The sequence below is a fragment of the Schistocerca nitens genome, chromosome 5 (assembly GCF_023898315.1).
Source record: "Schistocerca nitens isolate TAMUIC-IGC-003100 chromosome 5, iqSchNite1.1, whole genome shotgun sequence".
In the NCBI taxonomy this organism is placed as follows: Eukaryota; Metazoa; Arthropoda; class Insecta; order Orthoptera; family Acrididae; genus Schistocerca; species Schistocerca nitens.
Genome location: NC_064618.1, coordinates 13,751,545 through 13,779,457, shown reverse-complemented (window position 1 = coordinate 13,779,457; position 27,913 = coordinate 13,751,545).

Below are 27,913 nucleotides of genomic sequence, written 5' to 3'. Positions count from 1 at the left end.
GACAGTTAATTGTAACGTTCAGAGCCTGTTAATGACGATGGAACACACAAATCGCGTCGCGATTCAATACATCGTCCTCCGGCCGACCTGTCTCCAAGGGTCTATTGCTGCCTCGGTCACCTTATGGTCGTTCTCCTGTGAGTCTAGATTTTCGAATCCGACGCAAAACTGACAGTTAAGTGTAAGGTTCAGAGCCTGTTAATGACGATGGAACACACAAAACGCGTCGCGATTCAATACATCGTCCTCCAGCCGACTTGTCTCCAAGGGTCTATTGCTGCCTCGGGCACCTTATGGTCGTTCTCCTGTGAGTCTAGACTTTCGAATCCGACGCAAAACTGACAGTTAATTGTAACGTTCAGAGCCTGTTAATGACGATGGAACACACAAATTGCGTCGCGATTCAATACATCGTCCTCCAGCCGACTTGTCTCCAAGGGTCTATTGCTGCCTCGGGCACCTTATGGTCGATCTCCTGTGAGTCTAGATTTTCGAATCCGACGCAAAACTGACAGTTAATTGTAACGTACAGAGCCTGTTAATGACGATGGAACACACAAATCGCGTCGCGATTCAATACATCGTCCTACGGCCGACCTGTCTCCAAGGGTCTATTGCTGCCTCGGGCACCTTATGGTCGATCTCCTGTGAGTCTAGATTTTCGAATCCGACGCACAACTGACAGTTAATTGTAAGGTTCAGAGCTTGTTAATGACGATGGAACACACAAATTGCGTCGCGATTCAATACATCGTCCTCCGGCCGACCTGTCTCCAAGGGTCTATTGCTGCCTCGGGCACCTTATGGTCGTTCTCCTGTGAGTCTAGATTTTCCAATCCGACGCAAAACTGACAGTTAATTGTAACGTTCAGAGCCTGTTAATGACGATGGAACACACAAATTGCGTCGCGATTCAATACATCGTCCTCCGGCCGACCTGTCTCCAAGGGTCTATTGCTGCTTCGGTCACCTTATGGTCGATCTCCTGTGAGTCTAGATTTTCGAATCCGACGCAAAACTGACAGTTAATTGTAACGTTCAGAGCCTGTTAATGACGATGGAACACACAAATTGCGTCGCGATTCAATACATCGTCCTCCAGCCGACTTGTCTCCAAGGGTCTAGTGCTGCCTCGGGCACCTTATGGTCGTTCTTCTGTGAGTCTAGATTTTCGAATCCGACGCAAAACTGACAGTTAATTGTAAGGTTCAGAGCCTCTTAATGACAATGGAACACACAAATTGAGTCGCGATTCAATACATCGTCCTCCGGCCGACCTGTTTCCAAGGGTCTATTGCTGCCTCGGGCACCTTATGGGCGATCTCCTGTGAGTCTAGATTTTCGAATCCGACGCAAAACTGACAGTTAATTGTAACGTTCAGAGCCTGTTAATGACGATGGAACACACAAATCGCGTCGCGATTCAATACATTGTCCTCCGGCCGACTTGTCTCCAAGGGTCTAGTGCTGCCTCGGGCACCTTATGGTCGTTCTCCTGTGAGTCTAGATTTTCGAATCCGACGCAAAACTGACAGTTCATCGTAAGGTTCTGAGCCTCATAATGACAATGGAACACACAAATTGCGTCGCGATTCAATACATCGTCCTCCGGCCGACCTGTCTCCAAGGGTCTATTGCTGCCTCGGGCAACTTATGGTCGATCATCTGTGAGTCTAGATTATCGAATCCGACGCAAAACTGACAGTTAATTGTAACGTTCAGAGCCTGTTAATGACGATGTTACACACAAATTGCGTCGTGATTCAATACATCGTCCTCCAGCCGGCTTGTCTCCAAGGGTCTAGTGCTGCCTCGGACACCTTAAGGTCGTTCTCCTGTGAGTCTAGATTTTCGAATCCGACGCAAAACTGACAGTTAATTGTAACGTTCAGCGCCTGTTAATGACGATGGAACACACAAATCGCGTCGCGATTCAATACATCGTCCTCCAGCCGATTTGTCTCCAAGGGTATAGTCCTGCGTCGGGCACCTTATGGTCGTTCTTCTGTGAGTCTAGATTTTCGAATCCGACGCAAAACTGACAGTTAATTGTAAGGTTCAGCGCCTCTTAATGACAATTGAACACACAAATTGCGTCGCGATTCAATACATCGCCCCCCGGCCGACATGTCTCCAAGGGTCTATTGCTGCCTCGGGCACCTTGTCGTCGTTCTCCTGTGAGTCTAGATTTTCGAATCCGACGCAAAACTGGCAGTTAATTGTAAGGTTCGGAGCCTGTTAATGACGATGGAACACACAAATTGCTTCGCGATTCAATACATCGTCCTCCGGCCGACCTGTCTCCAAGGATCTATTGCTGCCTCAGGCACCTTATGGTCGATCTCCTGTGAGTCTAGATTTTCGAATCCGACGCAAAACTGACAGTTAATTGTAACGTTCAGAGCCTGTTAATGACGATGGAACACACAAATCGCGTCGCGATTCAATACATCGTCCTCCAGCCGACCTGTCTCCAAGGGTCTAGTGCTGCCTCGGGCACCTTATGGTCGTTCTCCTGTGAGTCTAGATTTTCGAATCCGACGCAAAACTGACAGTTAATCGTAAGGTTCAGAGCCTCTTAATGACAATGGAACACACAAATTGCGTCGCGATTCAATACATCGTCCTCCGGCCGACCTGTCTCCAAGGGTCTATTGCTGCCTCGGGCACCTTATGGTCGATCTCCTGTGAGTCTAGATTTACGAATCCGACGCAAAACTGACAGTTAATTGTAACGTTCAGATCCTGTTAATGACGATGGATCACACAAATTGCGTCGCGATTCAATACATCGTCCTCCAGCCGACTTGTCTCCAAGGGTCTAGTGCTGCCTTGGACACCTTATGGTCGTTCTCCTGTGAGTCTAGATATTCGAATCCGACGCAAAACTGACAGTTAATTGTAAGGTACAGAGCCTCTTAATGACAATGGAACACACAAATCGCGTCGCGATTCAATACATCGTCCTCCGGCCGACCTGTCTCCAAGGGTCTATTGCTGCCTCGGGCACCTTATGGTCGATCTCCTGTGAGTCTAGATTTTCGAATCCGACGCAAAACTGACAGTTAATTGTAACGTTCAGAGCCTGTTAATGACGATGGAACACACAAATCCCGTCGCGATTCAATACATCGTCCTCCGGCCGACCTGTCTCCAAGGGTCTATTGCTGTCTCGTGCACCTTATGGTCGATCTCCTGTGAGTCTAGATTTTCCAACCCGACGCATAACTGTCAGTTAATTGTAACGTTCAGAGCCTGTTAATGACGATGGAACACACAAATCGCGTCGCGATTCAATACATCGTCCTCCGGCCGACCTGTCTCCAAGGGTCTATTGCTGCCTCGGGCACCTTATGGTCGATCTCCTGTGAGTCTAGATTTTCGAATCCGACGCAAAACTGACAGTTAATTGTAAGGTTCAGAGCCTGTTAATGACGATGGAACACACAAATTGCGTCGCGATTCAATACGTCGTCCTCCGGCCGACCTGTCTCCAAGGGTCTATTGCTGCCTCGGGCACCTTATGGTCGTTCTCCTGTGAGTCTAGATTTTCGAATCCGACGCAAAACTGACAGTTAATTGTAACGTTCAGAGCCTGTTAATGACGATGGAACACACAAATTGCGTCGCGATTCAATACATCGTCCTCCAGCCGACTTGTCTCCAAGGGTCTAGTGCTGCCTCGGGCACCTTATGGTCGTTCTTCTGTGAGTCTAGATTTTCGAATCCGACGCAAAACTGACAGTTAATTGTAAGGTTCAGAGCCTCTTAATGACAATGGAACACACAAATTGAGTCGCGATTCAATACATCGTCCTCCGGCCGACCTGTCTCCAAGGGTCTATTGCTGCCTTGGGCACCTTATGGTCGATCTCCTGTGAGTCTAGATTTTCGAATCCGACGCAAAACTGACAGTTAATTGTAACGTTCAGAGCCTGTTAATGACGATGGAACACACAAATCGCGTCGCGATTCAATACATCGTCCTCCAGCCGACTTGTCTCCAAGGGTCTAGTGCTGCCTCGGGAACCTTATGGTCGTTCTCCTGTGAGTCTAGATTTTCGAATCCGACGCAAAACTGACAGTTAATCGTAAGTTTCAGAGCCTCATAATGACAATGGAACACACAAATTGCGTCGCGATTCAATACATCGTCCTCCGGCCGACCTGTCTCCAAGGGTCTATTGCTGCCTCGGGCAACTTATGGTCGATCATCTGTGAGTCTAGATTTTCGAATCCGACGCAAAACTGACAGTTAATTGTAACGATCAGAGCCTGTTAATGACGATGTTACACACAAATTGCGTCGTGATTCAATACATCGTCCTCCAGCCGACTTGTCTCCAAGGGTCTAGTGCTGCCTCGGACACCTTAAGGTCGTTCTCCTGTGAGTCTAGATTTTCGAATCCGACGCAAAACTGACAGTTAATTGTAACGTTCAGCGCCTGTTAATGACGATGGAACACACAAATCGCGTCGCGATTCAATACATCGTCCTCCAGCCGACTTGTCTCCAAGGGTCTAGTGCTGCCTCGGGTACCTTATGGTCGTTCTCCTGTGAGTCTAGATTTTCGAATCCGACGCAAAACTGACAGTTAATTGTAACGTTCAGAGCCTGTTAATGACGATGGAATACACAAATTGCGTCGCGATTCAATACATCGTCCTCCGGCCGACCTGTCTCCAAGGGTCTATTGCTGCCTCGGGCACCTTATGGTCAATCTCCTGTGAGTCTAATTTTCGAATCCGACGTAAAACTGACAGTTAATTGTAACGTTCAGAGCCTGTTAATGACGATGGAACACACAAATCGCGTCGCGATTCAATACATCGTCCTCCGGCCGACCTGTCTCCAAGGGTCTATTGCTGCCTCGGTCACCTTATGGTCGTTCTCCTGTGAGTCTAGATTTTCGAATCCGACGCAAAACTGACAGTTAAGTGTAAGGTTCAGAGCCTGTTAATGACGATGGAACACACAAATCGCGTCGCGATTCAATACATCGTCCTCCGGCCGACCTGTCTCGAAGAGTCTATTGCTGCCTCGGGCACCTTATGGTCGATCTCCTGTGAGTCTAGATTTTCGAATCCGACGCAAAACTGGCAGTTAATTGTAACGTTCAGAGCCTGTTCATGACGATGGAACACACAAACAGCGTCGCGATTCAATACATCGTCCTCCGGCCGACCTGTCTCCAAGGGTCTATTGCTGCCTCGGGCACCTTATGGTCGTTCTCCTGTGAGTCCAGACTTTCGAATCCGACGCAAAACTGACAGTTAATTGTAACGTTCAGAGCCTGTTAATGACGATGCAACACACAAATTGCGTCGGGATTCAATACATCGTCCTCCAGCCGACTTGCCTCCAAGGGTCTAGTGCTGCCTCGGGCACCTTATGGTCGTTCTTCTGTGAGTCTAGATTTTCGAATCCGTCGCAAAACTTACAGTTAATTGTAAGGTTCAGAGCCTCTTAATGACAATGGAACACACAAATCGCGTCGCGATTCAATACATCGTCCTCCGGCCGACCTGTCTCCAAGGGTCTATTGCTGCCTCGGGCACCTTATGGTCGATCTCTTGTGAGTCTAGATTTTCGAATCCGACGCAAAACTGACAGTTAATTGTAACGTTCTGAGCCTGTTAATGACGATGGAACACACAAATCGCGTCGCGTTTCAATACATCGTCCTCCGGCCGACCTGTCTCCAAGGGTCTATTGCTGCCTCGGGCACCTTATGGTCGATCTCCTGTGAGTCTAGATTTTCGAATCCGACGCACAACTGACAGTTAATTGTAAGGTTCAGAGCTTGTTAATGACGATGGAACACACAAATTGCGTCGCGATTCAATACATCGTCCTCCGGCCGACCTGTCTCCAAGGGTCTATTGCTGCCTCGGGCACCTAATGGTCGTTCTCCTGTGAGTCTAGATTTTCGAATCCGACGCAAAACTGACAGTTAATTGTAACGTTCAGAGCCTGTTAATGACGAAGGAACACACAAATTGCATCGCGATTCAATACATCGTCCTCCAGCCGACTTGTCTCCAAGGGTCTAGTGCTGCCTCGGGCACCTTATGGTCGTTCTTCTGTGAGTCTAGATTTTCGAATCCGACGCAAAACTGACAGTTAATTGTAACGTTCAGAGCCTGTTCATGACGATGGAACACACAAATTGCGTCGCGATTCAATACATCGTCCTCCGGCCGACCTGTCTCCAAGGGTCTATTGCTGCCTCGGGCACCTTATGGTCTTGATTTTCGAATCCGACGCAAAACTGACAGTTAATTGTAACGTTCAGAGCCTGTTAATGACGATGGAACACACAAATCGCTTCGCGATTCAATACATCGTCCTCCGGCCGACCTGTCTCCAAGGGTCTATTGCTGCCTCGGGCACCTTATGGTCGATCTCCTGTGAGTCTAGATTTTCGAATCCGACGCACAACTGACAGTTAATTGTAAGGTTCAGAGCTTGTTAATGACGATGGAACACACAAATTGCGTCGCGATTGAATACATCGTCCTCCGGCCGACCTGTCTCCAAGGGTCTATTGCTGCCTCGGGCACCTTATGGTCGTTCTCCTGTGAGTCTAGATTTTCGAATCCGACGCAAAACTGACAGTTAATTGTAACGTTCAGAGCCTGTTAATGACGATGGAACACACAAATTGCGTCGCGATTCAATACATCGTCCTCCAGCCGACTTGTCTCCAAGGGTCTAGTGCTGCCTCGGGCACCGTGTGGTCGTTGTTCTGTGAGTCTAGATTTTCGAATCCGACGCAAAACTGACAGTTAATTGTAAGGTTCAGAGCCTCTAAATGACAATGGAACAAACAAATTGAGTCGCGATTCAATACATCGTCCTCCGGCCGACCTGTCTCCAAGGGTCTATTGCTGCCTAGGGCACCTTATGGTCGATCTCCTGTGAGTCTAGATTTTCGAAACCGACGCAAAACTGACAGTTAATTGTTACGTTCAGAGCCTGTTAATGACATTGGAACACACAAATCGCGTCGCGATTCAATACATCGTCCTCCAACCGACTTGTCTCCAAGGGTCTAGTGCTGCCTCGGGAACCTTATGGTCGTTCTCCTGTGAGTCAAGATTTTCGAATCCGACGCAAAACTTACAGTTAATTGTAAGGTTCAGAGCCTGTTAATGACGATGGAACACACAAATTGCGTCGCGATTCAATACATCGTCCTCCGGCCGACCTGTCTCCAAGGGTCTATTGCTGCCTCGGGGACCTTATGGTCGATCTCCTGTGAGTCTAGATTATCGAATCCGACGCAAAACTGACAGTTAATTGTAACGTTCAGAGCCTGTTCATGACGATGGAACACACAAATTGCGTCGCGATTCAATACATCGTCCTCCGGCCGACCTGTCTCCAAGGGTCTATTGCTGCCTCGGGCACCTTATGGTCTTGATTTTCGAATCCGACGCAAAACTGACAGTTAATTGTAACGTTCAGAGCCTGTTAATGACGATGGAACACACAAATCGCGACGCGATTCAATACATCGTCCTCCGGCCGACTTGTCTCCAAGGGTCTAGTGCTGCCTCGAGCACCTTATGGTCGTTCTCCTGTGAGTCTAGATTTTCGAATCCGACGCAAAACTGACAGTTAATCGTAAGGTTCAGCGCCTCTTAATGACAATGGAACACACAAATTGCGTCGCGATTCAATACATCGTCCTCCGGCCGACCTGTCTCCAAGGGTCTAGTGCTGTCTCGGGCACCTTATGGTCGATCTCCTGTGAGTCTAGATTTTCGAATCCGACGCAAAACTGACAGTTAATTGTAACGTTCAGAGCCTGTTAATGACGATGGAACACACAAATTGCGTCGCGATTCAATACATCGTCCTCCAGCCGACTTATCTCCAAGGGTGTAGTGCTGCCTCGGACACCTTATGTTCGTTCTCCTGTGAGTCTAGATTTTCGAATCCGACGCAAAACTGACAGTTAATTGTAAGGTTCAAAGCCTCTTAATGACAATGGAACACACAAATTGCGTCGCGTATGAATACATCGTCCTCCGGCCGACCTGTCTCCAAGGGTCTAGTGCTGCCTCGGACACCTTACGGTCGTTCTCCTGTGAGTCTAGATTTTCGAATCCGACGCAAAACTGACAGTTAATTGTAACGTTCAGCGCCTGTTAATGACGATGGAATACACAAATCGCGTCGCGATTCAATACATCGTCCTCCAACCGACTTGTCTCCAAGGGTCTAGTCCTGCCTCGGGCACCTTATGGTCGTTCTTCTGTGAGTCTGGATTTTCGAATCCGACGCAAAACTGACAGTTAATTGTAAGGTTCAGAGCCTCTTAATGACAATGGAACACACAAATTGCGTCGCGATTCAATACATCGTCCTCCGGCCGACCTGTCTCCAAGGGTCTATTGCTGCCTCGGGCACCTTATGGTCGATCTCCTGTGAGTCTAGATTTTCGAATCCGACGCAAAAATGACAGTTAATTGTAACGTTCAGAGACTGTTAATGACGATGTAACACACAAATTGCGTCGCGATTCAATACATCTTCCTCCGGCCGACCTGTCTCCAAGGGTCTATTGCTGCCTCGGGCACCTTATGGTCGATCTCCTGTGAGTCTAGATTTTCGAATCCGACTCAAAACTGACAGTTAATTGTAACGTTCAGAGCCTGTTAATGACGATGGAACACACAAATCACGTCGCGATTCAATACATCATCCTCCAGCCGACTTGTCTCCAAGGGTCTAGTGCTGCCTCGGGCACCTTATGGTCGATCTCCTGTGAGTCTAGATTTTCGAATCCGACGCAAAACTGACAGTTAATTGTAAGGTTCAGAGCCTGTTAATGACGATGTAACACACAAATTGCGTCGCGATTCAATACATCGTCCTCCGGCCGACCTCTCTCCAAGGGTCTATTGCTGCCTCGGGCACCTTATGGTCGATTTCCTGTGAGTCTAGATTTTCGAATCCGACGCAAACTGACAGTTAATTGTAACGTTCAGAGCCTGTTAATGACGATGGACCACACAAATCACGTCGCGATTCAATACATCATCCTCCAGCCGACTTGTCTCCAAGGGTCTAGTGCTGCCTCGGGCACCTTATGGTCGTTCTCCTGTGAGTCTAGATTTTCGAATCCGACGCAAAACTGACAGTTAATTGTAAGGTTCAGAGCCTGTTAATGACGATGTAACACACAAATTGCGTCGCGATTCAATACATCGTCCTCCGGCCGACCTGTCTCCAAGGGTCTATTGCTGCCTCGGGCACCTTATGGTCGATCTCCTGTGAGTCTAGATTTTCGAATCCGACGCAAAACTGACAGTTAATTGTAACGTTCAGAGCCTGTTAATGACGATGGAACAGACAAATCCCGTCGCGATTCAATACATCGTCCTCCGGCCGACCTGTCTCCAAGGGTCTGTTGCTGCCTCGGGCACCTTATGGTCGTTCTCCTGAGAGACTAGATTTTCGAATCCGACGCAAAACTGACAGTTAATTGTAAGGTTCAGAGCCTGTTAATGACGATGGAACACACAAATTGCGTCGCGATTCAATACATCGTCCTCCGGCCGACCTGTCTCCAAGGGTCTATTGCTGCCTCGGTCACCTTATGGTCGATCTCCTGTGAGTCTAGATTTTCGAATCCGACGCAAAACTGACAGTTAATTGTAACGTTCAGAGCCTGTTAATGACGATGGAACACAAAAATTGCGTCGCGATTCAATACATCGTCCTGCGGCCGACCTGTCTCCAAGGGTCTATTGCTGCCTCGGGCACCTTAAGGTCGATCTCCTGTGAGTCTAGATTTTCGAATCCGACGCAAAACTGACAGTTAATTGTAACGTTCAGAGCCTGTTAATGACGATGGAACACACAAATCGCGTCGCGATTCAATACATCGTCCTCCGGCCGACCTGTCTCCAAGGGTCTATTGCTGCCTCGGTCACCTTATGGTCGTTCTTCTGTGAGTCTAGATTTTCGAATCTGACGCAAAACTGACAGTTAATTGTAAGGTTCAGAGCCTGTTAATGACGATGGAACACACAAATCGCGTGGCGATTCAATACATCGTCCTCCGGCCGACCTGTCTCCAAGGGTCTATTGCTGCCTCGGGCACCTTATGGTCGATCTCCTGTGAGTCTAGATTTTCGAATCCGACGCAAAACTGACAGTTAATTGTAACGTTCATAGCCTGTTCATGACGATGGAACACACAAATTGCGTCGCGATTCAATACATCGTCCTCCGGCCGACTTGTCTCCAAGGGTCTAGTGCTGCCTCGGACACCTTATGGTCGTTCTCCTGTGAGTCTAGATTTTCGAATCCGACGCAAAACTGACAGTTAATTGTAACGTTCAGCGCCTGTTAATGACGATGGAATACACAAATCGCGTCGCGATTCAATACATCGTCCTCCAGCCGACTTGTCTCCAAGGGTCTAGTCCTGCCTCGGGCACCTTATGGTCGTTCTTCTGTGAGTCTGGATTTTCGAATCCGACGCAAAACTGACAGTTAATTGTAAGGTTCAGAGCCTTTTAATGACGATGGAACACACAAATTGCGTCGCGATTCAATACATCGTCCTCCGGCCGACCTGTCTCCAAGGGTCTATTGCTGCCTCGGGCACCTTATGGTCGATCTCCTGTGAGTCTAGATTTTCGAATCCGACGCAAAACTGACAGTTAATTGTAACGTTCAGAGCCTGTTAATGACGATGGAACACACAAATCGCGTCGCGATTCAATACATCGTCCTCCGGCCGACCTGTCTCCAAGGGTCTTTGCTGCCTCGGGTACCTTATGGTCGATCTCCTGTGAGTCTAGATTTTCGAATCCGACGCAAAACTGACAGTTAATTGTAAGGTTCAGAGCCTGTTAGCGACGATGGAACACACAAATTGCGTCACGATTCAATACATCGTCCTCCGGCCGACCTGTCTGAAAGGGTCTATTGCTGCCTCGGGCACCTTATGGTCGTTCGCCTGTGAGTCTAGATTTTCGAATCCGACGCAAAAATGACGGTTAATTGTAACGTTCAGAGCCTGTTAATGACGATGGAACACACATATCCCGTCGCGATTCAATACATCGTCCTCCGGCCGACCTGTCTCCAAGTGTCTGTTGCTGCCTCGGGCACCTTATGGTCGATCTCCTGTGAGTGTAGATTTTCGAATCCGACGCAAAACTGACAGTTAATTGTAACTTTCAGAGCCTGTTCATGACGATGGAACACACAAATTGCGTCGCGATTCAATACATCGTCCTCCGGCCGACCTGTCTGAAAGGGTCTATTGCTGCCTCGGGCACCTTATGGTCGTTCTCCTGTAAGGTTCAGAGCCTCTTAATAACAATGGAACACACAAATTGCGTCGCGATTCAATACATCGTCCTCCGGCCGACCTGTCTCCAAGGGTCTATTGCTGCCTCGGGCACCTTATGGTCGATCTCCTGTGAGTCTAGATTTTCGAATCCGACGCAAAACTGACAGTTAATTGTAACTTTCAGAGCCTGTTCATGACGATGGAACACACAAATTGCGTCGCGATTCAATACATCGTCCTCCGGCCGACCTGTCTCCAAGGGTCTATTGCTGCCTCGGGCACCTTATGTTCGTTCTCCTGTGAGTCTAGACTTTCGAATCCGACGCAAAACTGACAGTTAATTGTAACGATCAGAGCCTGTTAATAACGATGGAACACACAAATTGCGTCGCGATTCAATACATAGTCCTCCGGCCGACCTGTCTCCAAGGGTCTATTGCTGCCTCGGGCACCTTATGGTCGTTCTCCTGTGAGTCTAGATTTTCGAAACCGACGCAAAACTGACAGTTAATTGTAACGTTCAGAGCCTGTTAATGACGATGTAACACACAAATTGCGTCGCGATTCAATACATCGTCCTCCGGCCGACCTGTCTCCAAGGGTCTATTGCTGCCTCGGGCACCTTATGGTCGTTCTCCTGTGAGTCTAGATTTAAGAATCCGACGCAAAACTGACAGTTAATTGTAACGTTCAGAGCCTGTTAATGACGATGGAACAGACAAATGCCGTCGCGATTCAATACATCGTCCTCCGGCCGACCTGTCTCCAAGGGTCTTTGCTGCCTCGGGCACCTTATGGTCGATCTCCTGTGAGTCTAGATTTTCGAATCCGACGCAAAACTGACAGTTAATTGTAAGGTTCAGAGCCTGTTAGTGACGATGGAACACACAAATTGCGTCGCGATTCAATACATCGTCCTCCGGCCGACCTGTCTGAAAGGGTCTATTGCTGCCTCGGGCACCTTATGGTCGTTCTCCTGTAAGGTTCAGAGCCTCTTAATAACAATGGAACACACAAATTGCGTCGCGATTCAATACATCGTCCTCCGGCCGACCTGTCTCCAAGGGTCTATTGCTGCCTCGGGCACCTTATGGTCGATCTCCTGTGAGTCTAGATTTTCGAATCCGACGCAAAACTGACAGTTAATTGTAACGTTCAGAGCCTGTTCATGACGATGGAACACACAAATTGCGTCGCGATTCAATACATCGTCCTCCGGCCGACCTGTCTCCAAGGGTCTATTGCTGCCTCGGGCACCTTATGTTCGTTCTCCTGTGAGTCTAGACTTTCGAATCCGACGCAAAACTGACAGTTAATTGTAACGATCAGAGCCTGTTAATAACGATGGAACACACAAATTGCGTCGCGATTCAATACATAGTCCTCCGGCCGACCTGTCTCCAAGGGTCTATTGCTGCCTCGGGCACCTTATGGTCGTTCTCCTGTGAGTCTAGACTTTCGAAACCGACGCAAAACTGACAGTTAATTGTAACGTTCAGAGCCTGTTAATGACGATGGAACACACAAATTGCGTCGCGATTCAATACATCGTCCTCCGGCCGACCTGTCTCCAAGGGTCTATTGCTGCCTCGGGCACCTTATGGTCGATCTCCTGTGAGTCTAGATTTTCGAATCCGACGCAAAAATGACGGTTAATTGTAACGTTCAGAGCCTGTTAATGACGATGGAACACACATATCCCGTCGCGATTCAATACATCGTCCTCCGGCCGACCTGTCTCCAAGTGTCTGTTGCTGCCTCGGGCACCTTATGGTCGATCTCCTGTGAGTCTAGATTTTCGAATCCGACGCAAAACTGACAGTTAATTGTAAGGTTCAGAGCCTGTTAATGACGATGTAACACACAAATTGCGTCGCGATTCAATACATCGTCCTCCGGCCGACCTGTCTCCAAGGGTCTATTGCTGCCTCGGGCACCTTATGGTCGATCTCCTGTGAGTCTAGATTTTTGAATCCGACGCAAAACTGACAGTTAATTGTAACGTTCAGAGCCTGTTAATGACGATGGAACACACAAATTGCGTCGCGATTCAATACATCGTCCTCCGGCCGACCTGTCTCCAAGGGTCTATTGCTGCCTCGGGCACCTTATGGTCGTTCTCCTGTGAGTCTAGACTTTCGAATCCGACGCAAAACTGACAGTTAATTGTAACGATCAGAGCCTGTTAATAACGATGGAACACACAAATTGCGTCGCGATTCAATACATAGTCCTCCAGCCGACTTGTCTCCAAGGGTCTAGTGCTGCCTCGGGCACCTTATGGTCGTTCTTCTGTGAGTCTAGATTTTCGAATCCGACGCAAAACTGACAGTTAATTGTAACGTTCAGAGCCTGTTAATGACGATGGAACACACAAATCGCGTCGCGATTCAATACATCGTCCTCCGGCCGACCTGTCTCCAAGGGTCTTTGCTGCCTCGGGCACCTTATGGTCGATCTCCTGTGAGTCTATATTTTCGAATCCGACGCAAAACTGACAGTTAATTGTAAGGTTCAGAGCCTGTTAGTGACGATGGAACACACAAATTGCGTCGCGATTCAATACATCGTCCTCCGGCCGACCTGTCTGAAAGGGTCTATTGCTGCCTCGGGCACCTTATGGTCGTTCTCCTGTGAGACTAGATTTTCGAATCCGACGCAAAACTGACAGTTAATTGTAACGTTCAGAGCCTGTTAATGACGATGGAACACACAAATTGCGTCGCGATTCAATACATCGTCCTCCAGCCGACTTGTCTCCAAGGGTCTAGTGCTGCCTCGGGCACCTTATGGTCGTTCTTCTGTGAGTCTAGATTTTCGAATCCGACGCAAAACTGACAGTTAATTGTAAGGTTCAGAGCCTCTTAATGACAATGGAACACACAAATTGCGTCGCGATTCAATACATCGTCCTCCGGCCGACCTGTCTCCAAGGGTCTATTGCTGCCTCGGGCACCTTATGGTCGATCTCCTGTGAGTCTAGATTTTCGAATCCGACGCAAAACTGACAGTTAATTGTAACGTTCAGAGCCTGTTCATGACGATGCAACACACAAATTGCGTCGCGATTCAATACATCGTCCTCCGGCCGACCTGTCTCCAAGGGTCTATTGCTGCCTCGGGCACCTTATGTTCGTTCTCCTGTGAGTCTAGACTTTCGAATCCGACGCAAAACTGACAGTTAATTGTAACGATCAGAGCCTGTTAATAACGATGGAACACACAAATTGCGTCGCGATTCAATACCTAGTCCTCCAGCCGACTTGTCTCCAAGGGTCTAGTGCTGCCTCGGGCACCTTATGGTCGTTCTTCTGTGAGTCTAGATTTTCGAATCCGACGCAAAACTTACAGTTAATTGTAAGGTTCAGAGCCTCTTAAAGACAATGGAACACACAAATCGCGTCGCGATTCAATACATCGTCCTCCGGCCGACCTGTCTCCAAGGGTCTATTGCTGCCTCGGGCACCTTATGGTCGATCTCTTGTGAGTCTAGATTTTCGAATCCGACGCAAAACTGACAGTTAATTGTAACGTTCAGAGCCTGTTAATGACGATGCAACACACAAATTGCGTCGCGATTCAATACATCGTCCTCCAGAAGACTTGTCTCAAAGGGTCTATTGCTGCCTCGGGCACCTTATGGTCGATCTCCTGTGAGTCTAGATTTTCGAATCCGACGCAAAACTGACAGTTAATTGTAACGTTCAGAGCCTGTTAATGACGATGGAACAGACAAATCCCGTCGCGATTCAATACATCGTCCTCCGGCCGACCTGTCTCCAAGGGTCTATTGCTGCCTCGGGCACCTTATGGTCGATCTCCTGTGAGTCTAGATTTTCGAATCCGACGCAAAACTGACAGTTAACTGTAACGTTCAGAGCCTGTTAATGACGATGGAACACACAAATCGCGTCGCGATTCAATACATCGTCCTCCGGCCGACCTGTCTCCAAGGGTCTTTGCTGCCTCGGGCACCTTATGGTCGATCTCCTGTGAGTCTAGATTTTCGAATCCGACGCACAATTGACAGTTAATTGTAACGTTCAGAGCCTGTTAGTGACGATGGAACACACAAATTGCGTCGCGATTCAATACATCGTCCTCCGGCCGACCTGTCTGAAAGGGTCTATTGCTGCCTCGGGCACCTTATGGTCGCTCTCCTGTGAGTCTAGATTTTCAAATCCGACGCAAAACTGACAGTTAATAGTAAGGTTCAGAGCCTGTTAATGACGATGGAACACACAAATTGCGTCGCGATTCAATACATCGTCCTCCAGCCGACTTGTCTCCAAAGGTCTAGTGCTGCCTCGGGCACCTTATGGTCGTTCTTCTGTGAGTCTAGATTTTCGAATCCGACGCAAAACTGACAGTTAATTATAAGGTTCAGAGCCTCTTAATGACAATGGAACACACAAATTGCGTCGCGATTCAATACATCGTCCTCCGGCCGACCTGTCTCCAAGGGTCTATTGCTGCCTCGGGCACCTTATGGTCGATCTCCTGTGAGTCTAGATTTTCGAATCCGACGCAAAACTGACAGTTAATTGTAACGTTCAGAGCCTGTTCATGACGATGGAACACACAAATTGCGTCGCGATTCAATACATCGTCCTCCGGCCGAACTGTCTCCAAGGGTCTATTGCTGCCTCGGGCACCTTATGTTCGTTCTCCTGTGAGTCTAGACTTTCGAATCCGACGCAAAACTGACAGTTAATTGTAACGATCAGAGCCTGTTAATAACGATGGAACACACAAATTGCGTCGCGATTCAATACATAGTCCTCCAGCCGACTTGTCTCCAAGGGTCTAGTGCTGCCTCGGGCACCTTATGGTCGTTCTTCTGTGAGTCTAGATTTTCGAATCCGACGCAAAACTTACCGTTAATTGTAACGTTCAGAGCCTGTTAATGACGATGCAACACACAAATTGCGTCGCGATTCAATACATCGTCCTCCAGCCGACTTGTCTCCAAGGGTTTATTGCTGCCTCGGGCACCTTATGGTCGATCTCCTGTGAGTCTAGATTTTCGAATCCGACGCAAAACTGACAGTTAATTGTAACGTTCAGAGCCTGTTAATGACGATGGAACAGACAAATCCCGTCGCGATTCAATACATCGTCCTCCGGCCGACCTGTCTCCAAGGGTCTATTGCTGCCTCGGGCACCTTATGGTCGATCTCCTGTGAGTCTAGATTTTCGAATCCGACGCAAAACTGACAGTTAATTGTAACGTTCAGAGCCTGTTAATGACGATGGAACACACAAATCGCGTCGCGATTCAATACATCGTCCTCCGGCCGACCTGTCTCCAAGGGTCTTTGCTGCCTCGGGGACCTTATGGTCGATCTCCTGTGAGTCTAGATTTTCGAATCCGACGCAAAACTGACAGTTAATTGTAAGGTTCAGAGCCTGTTAGTGACGATGGAACACACAAATTGCGTCGCGATTCAATACATCGTCCTCCGGCCGACCTGTCTGAAAGGCTCTATTGCTGCCTCGGGCACCTTATGGTTGTTCTCCTGTGAGTCTAGATTTTCGAATCCGACGCAAAACTGACAGTTAATTGTAACGTTCAGAGCCTGTTAATGACGATGGAACACACAAATTGCGTCGCGATTCAATACATCGTCCTCCGGCCGACCTGTCTCCAAGGGTCTGTTGCTGCCTCGGGCACCTTAAGGTCGATCTCCTGTGAGTCTAGATTTTCGAATCCGACGCAAAACTGACAGTTAATTGTAACGTTCAGAGCCTGTTAATGACGATGGAACACACAAATCGCGTCGCGATTCAATACATCGTCCTCCGGCCGACCTGTCTCCAAGGGTCTATTGCTGCCTCGGTCACCTTATGGTCGTTCTCCTGTGAGTCTAGATTTTCGAATCCGACGCAAAACTGACAGTTAATTGTAAGGTTCAGAGCCTGTTAATGACGATGGAACACACAAATCGCGTCGCGATTCAATACATCGTCTTCCGGCCGACCTGTCTCCAAGGGTCTATTGCTGCCTCGGGCACCTTGTGGACGATCTCCTGTGAGTCTAGATTTTCGAATCCGACGCAAAACTGACAGTTAATTGTAACGTTCAGAGCCTGTTCATGACGATGGAACACACAAATTGCGTCGCGATTCAATACATCGTCCTCCGGCCGACCTGTCTCCAAGGGTCTAGTGCTGCCTCGGACACCTTATGGTCGTTCTCCTGTGAGTCTAGATTTTCGAATCCGACGCAAAACTGACAGTTAATTGTAACATTCAGCGCCTGTTAATGACGATGGAATACACAAATCGCGTCGCGATTCAATACATCGTCCTCCAGCCGACTTGTCTCCAAGGGTCTCGTGCTGCCTCGGGCACCTTATGGTCGTTCTTCTGTGAGTCTGGATTTTCGAATCCGACGCAAAACTGACAGATACTTGCGAGGTTCAGAGCCTTTTAATGACGATGGAACACACAAATTGCGTCGCGATTCAATACATCGTCCTCCGGCCGACCTGTCTCCAAGGGTCTATTGCTGCTTCGGGCACCTTATGGTCGATCTCCTGTGAGTCTAGATTTTCGAATCTGACGCAAAAATGACGGTTAATTGTAAGTTTCAGAGCTTGTTAATGACGATGGAACACACATATCCCGTCGTGATTCAATACATCGTCCTCCGGCCGACCTGTCTCCAAGTGTCTGTTGCTGCCTCGGGCACATTATGGTCGATCTCCTGTGAGTCTAGATTTTCGAATCCGACGCTAAACTTACAGTTAATTGTAAGGTTCAGAGCCTGTTAATGACGATGTAACACACAAATTGCGTCGCGATTCAATACATCGTCCTCCGGCCGACCTGTCTCCAAGGGTCTATTACTGCCTCGGGCACCTTAAGGTCGATCTCCTGTGAGTCTAGATCTTCGAATCCGACGCAAAACTGACAGTTAATTGTGCGTTCAGAGCCTGTTAATGACGTTGGAACACACAAATCGCGTCGCGATTCAATACATCGTCCTCCGGCCGACGTGTCTCCAAGGGTCTTTGCTGCCTCGGGCACCTTATGGTCGATCTCCTGTGAGTCTAGATTTTCGAATCCGACGCAAAACTGACAGTTAATTGTAAGGTTCAGAGCCTGTTAGTGACGATGGAACACACAAATTGCGTCGCGATTCAATACATCGTCCTCCGGCCGACCTGTCTGAAAGGGTCTATTGCTGCCTCGGGCACCTTATGGTCGTTCTCCTGTGAGTCTAGATTTTCAAATCCGACGCAAAACTGACAGTTAATTGTACCGTTCAGAGCCTGTTAATGACGATGGAACACACAAATTGCGTCGCGATTCAATACATCGTCCTCCAGCCGACTTGTCTCCAAGGGTCTAGTGCTGCCTCGGGCACCTTATGGTCGTTCTTCTGTGAGTCTAGATTTTCGAATCCGACGCAAAACTGACAGTTAATTGTAAGGTTCAGAGCCTCTTAATGACAATGGAACACACAAATTGCGTCGCGATTCAATACATCGTCCTCCGGCCGACCTGTCTCCAAGGGCCTATTGCTGCCTCGGGCACCTTATGGTCGATCTCCTGTGAGTCTAGATTTTCGAATCCGACGCAAAACTGACAGTTAATTGTAACGTTCAGAGCCTGTTCATGACGATGGAACACACAAATTGCGTCGCGATTCAATACATCGTCCTCCGGCCGACCTGTCTCCAAGGGTCTATTGCTGCCTCGGGCACCTTATGTTCGTTCTCCTGTGAGTCTAGACTTTCGAATCCGACGCAAAACTGACAGTTAATTGTAACGATCAGAGCCTGTTAATAACGATGGAACACACAAATTGCGTCGCGATTCAATACATAGTCCTCCAGCCGACTTGCCTCCAAGGGTCTAGTGTTTCCTCGGGCACCTTATGGTCGTTCTTCTGTGAGTCTAGATTTTCGAATCCGACGCAAAACTTACAGTTAATTGTAACGTTCATAGCCTGTTAATGACGATGGAACACACAAATTGCGTCGCGATTCAATACATCGTCCTCCGGCCGACCTGTCTCCAAGGGTCTATTGCTGCCTCGGGCACCTTATGGTCGTTCTCCTGTGAGTCTAGATTTTCAAATCCGACGCAAAACTGACAGTTAATTGTAACGTTCAGAGCCTGTTAATGACGATGGAACACACAAATTGCGTCGCGATTCAATACATCGTCCTCCAGCCGACTTGTCTCCAAGGGTCTAGTGCTGCCTCGGGCACCTTATGGTCGTTCTTCTGTGAGTCTAGATTTTCGAATCCGACGCAAAACTGACAGTTAATTGTATGGTTCAGAGCCTCTTAATGACAATGGAACACACAAATTGCGTCGCGATTCAATACATCGTCCTCCGGCCGACCTGTCTCCAAGGGTCTATTGCTGCCTCGGGCACCTTATGGTCGATCTCCTGTGAGTCTAGATTTTCGAATCCGACGCAAAACTGACAGTTAATTGTAACGTTCAGAGCCTGTTCATGACGATGGAACAGACAAATTGCGTCGCGATTCAATACATCGTCCTCCGGCCGACCTGTCTCCAAGGGTCTATTGCTGCCTCGGGCACCTTATGTTCGTTCTCCTGTGAGTCTAGACTTTCGAATCCGACGCAAAACTGACAGTTAATTGTAACGATCAGAGCCTGTTAATAACGATGGAACACACAAATTGCGTCGCGATTCAATACATAGTCCTCCAGCCGACTTGCCTCCAAGGGTCTAGTGTTTCCTCGGGCACCTTATGGTCGTTCTTCTGTGAGTCTAGATTTTCGAATCCGACGCAAAACTTACAGTTAATTGTAACGTTCATAGCCTGTTAATGACGATGGAACACACAAATTGCGTCGCGATTCAATACATCGTCCTCCGGCCGACCTGTCTCCAAGGGTCTATTGCTGCCTCGGGCACCTTATGGTCGATCTCCTGTGAGTCTAGATTTTCGAATCCGACGCAAAACTGACAGTTAATTGTAACGTTCAGAGCCTGTTAATGACGATGGAACACACAAATTGCTTCGCGATTCAATACATCGTCCACCAGCCGACTTGTCTCCAAGGGTCTAGTGCTGCCTCGGGCACCTTATGGTCGTTCTTCTGTGAGTCTAGATTTTCGAATCCGACGCAAAACTGACAGTTAATTGTAACGTTCAGAGCCTCTTAATGACAATGGAACACACAAATTGAGTCGCGATTCAATACATCGTCCTCCGGCCGACCTGTCTCCAAGGGTCTATTGCTGCCTCGGGCACCTTATGGTCGTTCTCCTGTGAGTCTAGATTTTCGAAACCGACGCAAAACTGACAGTTAATTGTAACGTTCAGAGCCTGTTAATGACGATGGAACACACAAATTGCGTCGCGATTCAATACATCGTCCTCCAGCCGACTTGTCTCCAAGGGTCTATTGCTGCCTCGGGCACGTTATGGTCGTTCATCTGTGAGTCTAGATTTTCGAATCCGACGCAAAACTGACAGATAATTATAAGGTTCAGAGCCTCTTAATGACAATGGAACACACAAATTGAATCGCGATTCAATACATCGTCTTCCGGCCGACCTGTCTCCAAGGGTCTATTGCTGCCTCGGGCACCTTATGGTCGATCTCCTGTGAGTCTAATTTTCGAATCCGACGCAAAACTGACAGTTAATTGTAACGTTCAGAGCCTGTTAATGACGATGTAACACACAAATTGCGTCGCGATTCAATACATCGTCCTCCGGCCGACCTGTCTCCAAGGGTCTAGTGCTGCCTCGGACACCTTATGGTCGTTCTCCTGTGAGTCTAGATTTTCGAATCCGACGCAAAACTGACAGTTAATTGTAACGTTCAGCGCCTGTTAATGACGATGGAATACACAAATCGCGTCGCGATTCAATACATCGTCCTCCAGCCGACTTGTCTCCAAGGGTCTAGTCCTGCCTCGGGCACCTTATGGTCGTTCTTCTGTGAGTCTGGATTTTCGAATCCGACGCAAAACTGACAGATACTTGCGAGGTTCAGAGCCTTTTAATGACGATGGAACACACAAATTGCGTCGCGATTCAATACATCGTCCTCCGGCCGACCTGTCTCCAAGGGTCTATTGCTGCTTCGGGCACCTTATGGTCGATCTCCTGTGAGTCTAGATTTTCGAATCTGACGCAAAAATGACGGTTAATTGTAAGTTTCAGAGCTTGTTAATGACGATGGAACACACATATCCCGTCGTGATTCAATACATCGTCCTCCGGCCGACCTGTCTCCAAGTGTCTGTTGCTGCCTCGGGCACATTATGGTCGATCTCCTGTGAGTCTAGATTTTCGAATCCGACGCAAAACTTACAGTTAATTGTAAGGTTCAGAGCCTGTTAATGACGATGTAACACACAAATTGCGTCGCGATTCAATACATCGTCCTCCGGCCGACCTGTCTCCAAGGGTCTATTACTGCCTCGGGCACCTTATGGTCGATCTCCTGTGAGTCTAGATCTTCGAATCCGACGCAAAACTGACAGTTAATTGTACGTTCAGAGCCTGTTAATGACGTTGGAACACACAAATCGCGTCGCGATTCAATACATCGTCCTCCGGCCGACCTGTCTCCAAGGGTCTTTGCTGCCTCGGGCACCTTATGGTCGATCTCCTGTGAGTCTAGATTTTCGAATCCGACGCAAAACTGACAGTTAATTGTAAGGTTCAGAGCCTGTTAGTGACGATGGAACACACAAATTGCGTCGCGATTCAATACATCGTCCTCCGGCCGACCTGTCTGAAAGGGTCTATTGCTGCCTCGGGCACCTTATGGTCGTTCTCCTGTGAGTCTAGATTTTCAAATCCGACGCAAAACTGACAGTTAATTGTACCGTTCAGAGCCTGTTAATGACGATGGAACACACAAATTGCGTCGCGATTCAATACATCGTCCTCCAGCCGACTTGTCTCCAAGGGTCTAGTGCTGCCTCGGGCACCTTATGGTCGTTCTTCTGTGAGTCTAGATTTTCGAATCCGACGCAAAACTGACAGTTAATTGTAAGGTTCAGAGCCTCTTAATGACAATGGAACACACAAATTGCGTCGCGATTCAATACATCGTCCTCCGGCCGACCTGTCTCCAAGGGCCTATTGCTGCCTCGGGCACCTTATGGTCGATCTCCTGTGAGTCTAGATTTTCGAATCCGACGCAAAACTGACAGTTAATTGTAACGTTCAGAGCCTGTTCATGACGATGGAACACACAAATTGCGTCGCGATTCAATACATCGTCCTCCGGCCGACCTGTCTCCAAGGGTCTATTGCTGCCTCGGGCACCTTATGTTCGTTCTCCTGTGAGTCTAGACTTTCGAATCCGACGCAAAACTGACAGTTAATTGTAACGATCAGAGCCTGTTAATAACGATGGAACACACAAATTGCGTCGCGATTCAATACATAGTCCTCCAGCCGACTTGCCTCCAAGGGTCTAGTGTTTCCTCGGGCACCTTATGGTCGTTCTTCTGTGAGTCTAGATTTTCGAATCCGACGCAAAACTTACAGTTAATTGTAACGTTCATAGCCTGTTAATGACGATGGAACACACAAATTGCGTCGCGATTCAATACATCGTCCTCCGGCCGACCTGTCTCCAAGGGTCTATTGCTGCCTCGGGCACCTTATGGTCGTTCTCCTGTGAGTCTAGATTTTCAAATCCGACGCAAAACTGACAGTTAATTGTAACGTTCAGAGCCTGTTAATGACGATGGAACACACAAATTGCGTCGCGATTCAATACATCGTCCTCCAGCCGACTTGTCTCCAAGGGTCTAGTGCTGCCTCGGGCACCTTATGGTCGTTCTTCTGTGAGTCTAGATTTTCGAATCCGACGCAAAACTGACAGTTAATTGTATGGTTCAGAGCCTCTTAATGACAATGGAACACACAAATTGCGTCGCGATTCAATACATCGTCCTCCGGCCGACCTGTCTCCAAGGGTCTATTGCTGCCTCGGGCACCTTATGGTCGATCTCCTGTGAGTCTAGATTTTCGAATCCGACGCAAAACTGACAGTTAATTGTAACGTTCAGAGCCTGTTCATGACGATGGAACAGACAAATTGCGTCGCGATTCAATACATCGTCCTCCGGCCGACCTGTCTCCAAGGGTCTATTGCTGCCTCGGGCACCTTATGTTCGTTCTCCTGTGAGTCTAGACTTTCGAATCCGACGCAAAACTGACAGTTAATTGTAACGATCAGAGCCTGTTAATAACGATGGAACACACAAATTGCGTCTCGATTCAATACATAGTCCTCCAGCCGACTTGCCTCCAAGGGTCTAGTGTTTCCTCGGGCACCTTATGGTCGTTCTTCTGTGAGTCTAGATTTTCGAATCCGACGCAAAACTTACAGTTAATTGTAACGTTCATAGCCTGTTAATGACGATGGAACACACAAATTGCGTCGCGATTCAATACATCGTCCTCCGGCCGACCTGTCTCCAAGGGTCTATTGCTGCCTCGGGCACCTTATGGTCGATCTCCTGTGAGTCTAGATTTTCGAATCCGACGCAAAACTGACAGTTAATTGTAACGTTCAGAGCCTGTTAATGACGATGGAACACACAAATTGCTTCGCGATTCAATACATCGTCCACCAGCCGACTTGTCTCCAAGGGTCTATTGCTGCCTCGGGCACCTTATGGTCGTTCTTCTGTGAGTCTAGATTTTCGAAACCGACGCAAAACTGACAGTTAATTGTAACGTTCAGAGCCTGTTAATGACGATGGAACACACAAATTGCGTCGCGATTCAATACATCGTCCTCCAGCCGACTTGTCTCCAAGGGTCTATTGCTGCCTCGGGCACGTTATGGTCGTTCATCTGTGAGTCTAGATTTTCGAATCCGACGCAAAACTGACAGATAATTATAAGGTTCAGAGCCTCTTAATGACAATGGAACACACAAATTGAATCGCGATTCAATACATCGTCTTCCGGCCGACCTGTCTCCAAGGGTCTATTGCTGCCTCGGGCACCTTATGGTCGATCTCCTGTGAGTCTAGATTTTCGAATCCGACGCAAAACTGACAGTTAATTGTAACGTTCAGCGCCTGTTAATGACGATGGAATACACAAATCGCGTCGCGATTCAATACATCGTCCTCCAGCCGACTTGTCTCCAAGGGTCTAGTCCTGCCTCGGGCACCTTATGGTCGTTCTTCTGTGAGTCTGGATTTTCGAATCCGACGCAAAACTGACAGTTACTTGTAAGGTTCAGAGCCTTTTAATGACGATGGAACACACAAATTGCGTCGCGATTCAATACATCGTCCCCAGGCCGACCTGTCTCCAAGGGTCTATTGCTGCCTCGGGCACCTTATGGTCGATCTCCTGTGAGTCTAGATTTTCGAATCCGACGCAAAAATGACGGTTAATTGTAAGTTTCAGAGCCTGTTAATGACGATGGAACACACATATCCCGTCGCGATTCAATACATCGTCCTCCGGCCGACCTGTCTCCAAGTGTCTGTTGCTGCCTCGTTCACCTTATGGTCGATCTCCTGTGAGTCTAGATTTTCGAATCCGACGCAAAACGTACAGTTAATTGTAAGGTTCAGATCCTGTTAATGACGATGTAACACACAAATTGCGTCGCGATTCAATACATCGTCCTCCGGCCGATCTGTCTCCAAGGGTCTATTACTGCCTCGGGCACCTTATGGTCGATCCCCTGTGAGTCTAGATCTTCGAATCCGACGCAAAACTGACAGTTATTTGTACGTTCTGAGCCTCTTAATGACGATGGAACACACAAATCGCGTCGCGATTCAATACATCGTCCTCCGGCCGACCTGTCTCCAAGGGTCTTTGCTGCCTCGGGCACCTTATGGTCGATCTCCTGTGAGTCTAGATTTTCGAATCCGACGCAAAACTGACAGTTAATTGTAACGATCAGAGCCTGTTAATAACGATGGAACACACAAATTGCGTCGCGATTCAATACATAGTCCTCCAGCCGACTTGTCTCCAAGGGTCTAGTGCTGCCTCGGGCACCTTATGGTCGTTCTTCTGTGAGTCTAGATTTTCGAATCCGACGCAAAACTTACCGTTAATTGTAACGTTCAGAGCCTGTTAATGACGATGCAACACACAAATTGCGTCGCGATTCAATACATCGTCCTCCAGCCGACTTGTCTCCAAGGGTCTAGTGCTGCCTCGGGCACCTTATGGTCGTTCTTCTGTGAGTCTAGATTTTCGAATCCGACGCAAAACTGACAGTTAATTGTACGGTTCAGTGCCTCTTAATGACAATGGAACACACAAATTGCGTCGCGATTCAATACATCGTCCTCCGGCCGACCTGTCTCCAAGGGTCTATTGCTGCCTCGGGCACCTTATGGTCGATCTCCTGTGAGTCTAGATTTTCGAATCCGACGCAAAACTGACAGTTAATTGTAACGTTCAGAGCCTGTTCATGACGATGGAACACACAAATTGCGTCGCGATTCAATACATCGTCCTCCGGCCGACCTGTCTCCAAGGGTCTATTGCTGCCTCGGGCACCTTATGTTCGTTCTCCTGTGAGTCTAGACTTTCGAATCCGACGCAAAACTGACAGTTAATTGTAACGATCAGAGCCTGTTAATAACGATGGAACACACAAATTGCGTCGCGATTCAATACATAGTCCTCCAGCCGACTTGTCTCCAAGGGTCTAGTGCTGCCTCGGGCACCTTATGGTCGTTCTTCTGTGAGTCTAGATTTTCGAATCCGACGCAAAACTTACAGTTAATTGTAAGGTTCAGAGCCTCTTAATGACAATGGAACACACAAATCGCGTCGCGATTCAATACATCGTCCTCCGGCCGACCTGTCTCCAAGGGTCTATTGCTGCCTCGGGCACCTTATGGTCGATCTCTTGTGAGTCTAGATTTTCGAATCCGACGCAAAACTGACAGTTAATTGTAACGTTCGGAGCCTGTTAATGACGATGCAACACACAAATTGCGTCGCGATTCAATACATCGTCCTCCAGCCGACTTGTCTCCAAGGGTCTATTGCTGCCTCGGGCACCTTATGGTCGATCTCCTGTGAGTCTAGATTTTCGAATCCGACGCAAAACTGACAGTTAATTGTAAGGTTCAGAGCCTGTTAATGACGATGGAACAGACAAATCCCGTCGCGATTCAATACATCGTCCTCCGGCCGACCTGTCTCCAAGGGTCTATTGCTGCCTCGGGCACCTTATGTTCGATCTCCTGTGAGTCTAGATTTTCGAATCCGACGCAAAACTGACAGTTAATTGTAACGTTCAGAGCCTGTTAATGACGATGGAACACACAAATTGCTTCGCGATTCAATACATCGTCCTCCAGCCGACTTGTCTCCAAGGGTCTAGTGCTGCCTCGGGCACCTTATGGTCGTTCTTCTGTGAGTCTAGATTTTCAAATCCGACGCAAAACTGACAGTTAATTGTAAGGTTCAGAGCCTCTTAATGACAATGGAACACACAAATTGAGTCGCGATTCAATACATCGTCCTCCGGCCGACCTGTCTCCAAGGGTCTATTGCTGCCTCGGGCACCTTATGGTCGTTCTCCTGTGAGTCTAGATTTTCGAAACCGACGCAAAACTGACAGTTAATTGTAACGTTCAGAGCCTGTTAATGACGATGGAACACACAAATTGCGTCGCGATTCAATACATCGTCCTCCAGCCGACTTGTCTCCAAGGGTCTATTGCTGCCTCGGGCACCTTCTGGTCGTTCATCTGTGAGTCTAGATTTTCGAATCCGACGCAAAACTGACAGATAATTGTAAGGTTCAGAGCCTCTTAATGACAATGGAACACACAAATTGAATCGCTTTTCAATACATCGTCCTCCGGCCGACCTGTCTCCAAGGGTCTATTGCTGCCTCGGGCACCTTATGGTCATTCTCCTGTGAGTCTAGATTTTCGAATCCGACGCAAAACTGACAGTTAATTGTAAGGTTCAGAGCCTGTTAATGACGATGGAACACACAAATCGGGTCGCGATTCAATACATCGTCCTCCGGCCGACCTGTCTCCAAGGGTCTATTGCTGCCTCGGGCACCTTATGGTCGATCACCTGTGAGTCTAGATTTTCGAATCCGACGCAAAACTGACAGTTAATTGTAATGTTCAGAGCCTGTTAATGACGATGGAACACACAAATTGCGTCGCGATTCAATACATCGTCCTCCGGCCGACCTGTCTCCAAGGGTCTAGTGCTGCCTCGGACACCTCATGGTCGTTCTCCTGTGAGTCTAGATTTTCGAATCCGACGCAAAACTGTCAGTTAATTGTAACGTTCAGCGCCTGTTAATGACGATGGAATACACAAATCGCGTCGCGATTCAATACATCGTCCTCCAGCCGACTTGTCTCCAAGGGTCTAGTCCTGCCTCGGGCACCTTATGGTCGTTCTTCTGTGAGTTTGGATTTTCGAATCCGACGCAAAACTGACAGTTAATTGTAACGTTCAGAGCCTGTTAATGACGATGGAACAGACAAATCCCCTCGCGATTCAATACATCGTCCTCCGGCCGACCTGTCTCCAAGGGTCTATTGCTGCCTCGGGCACCTTATGGTCGATCTCCTGTGAGTCTAGATTTTCGAATCCGACGCA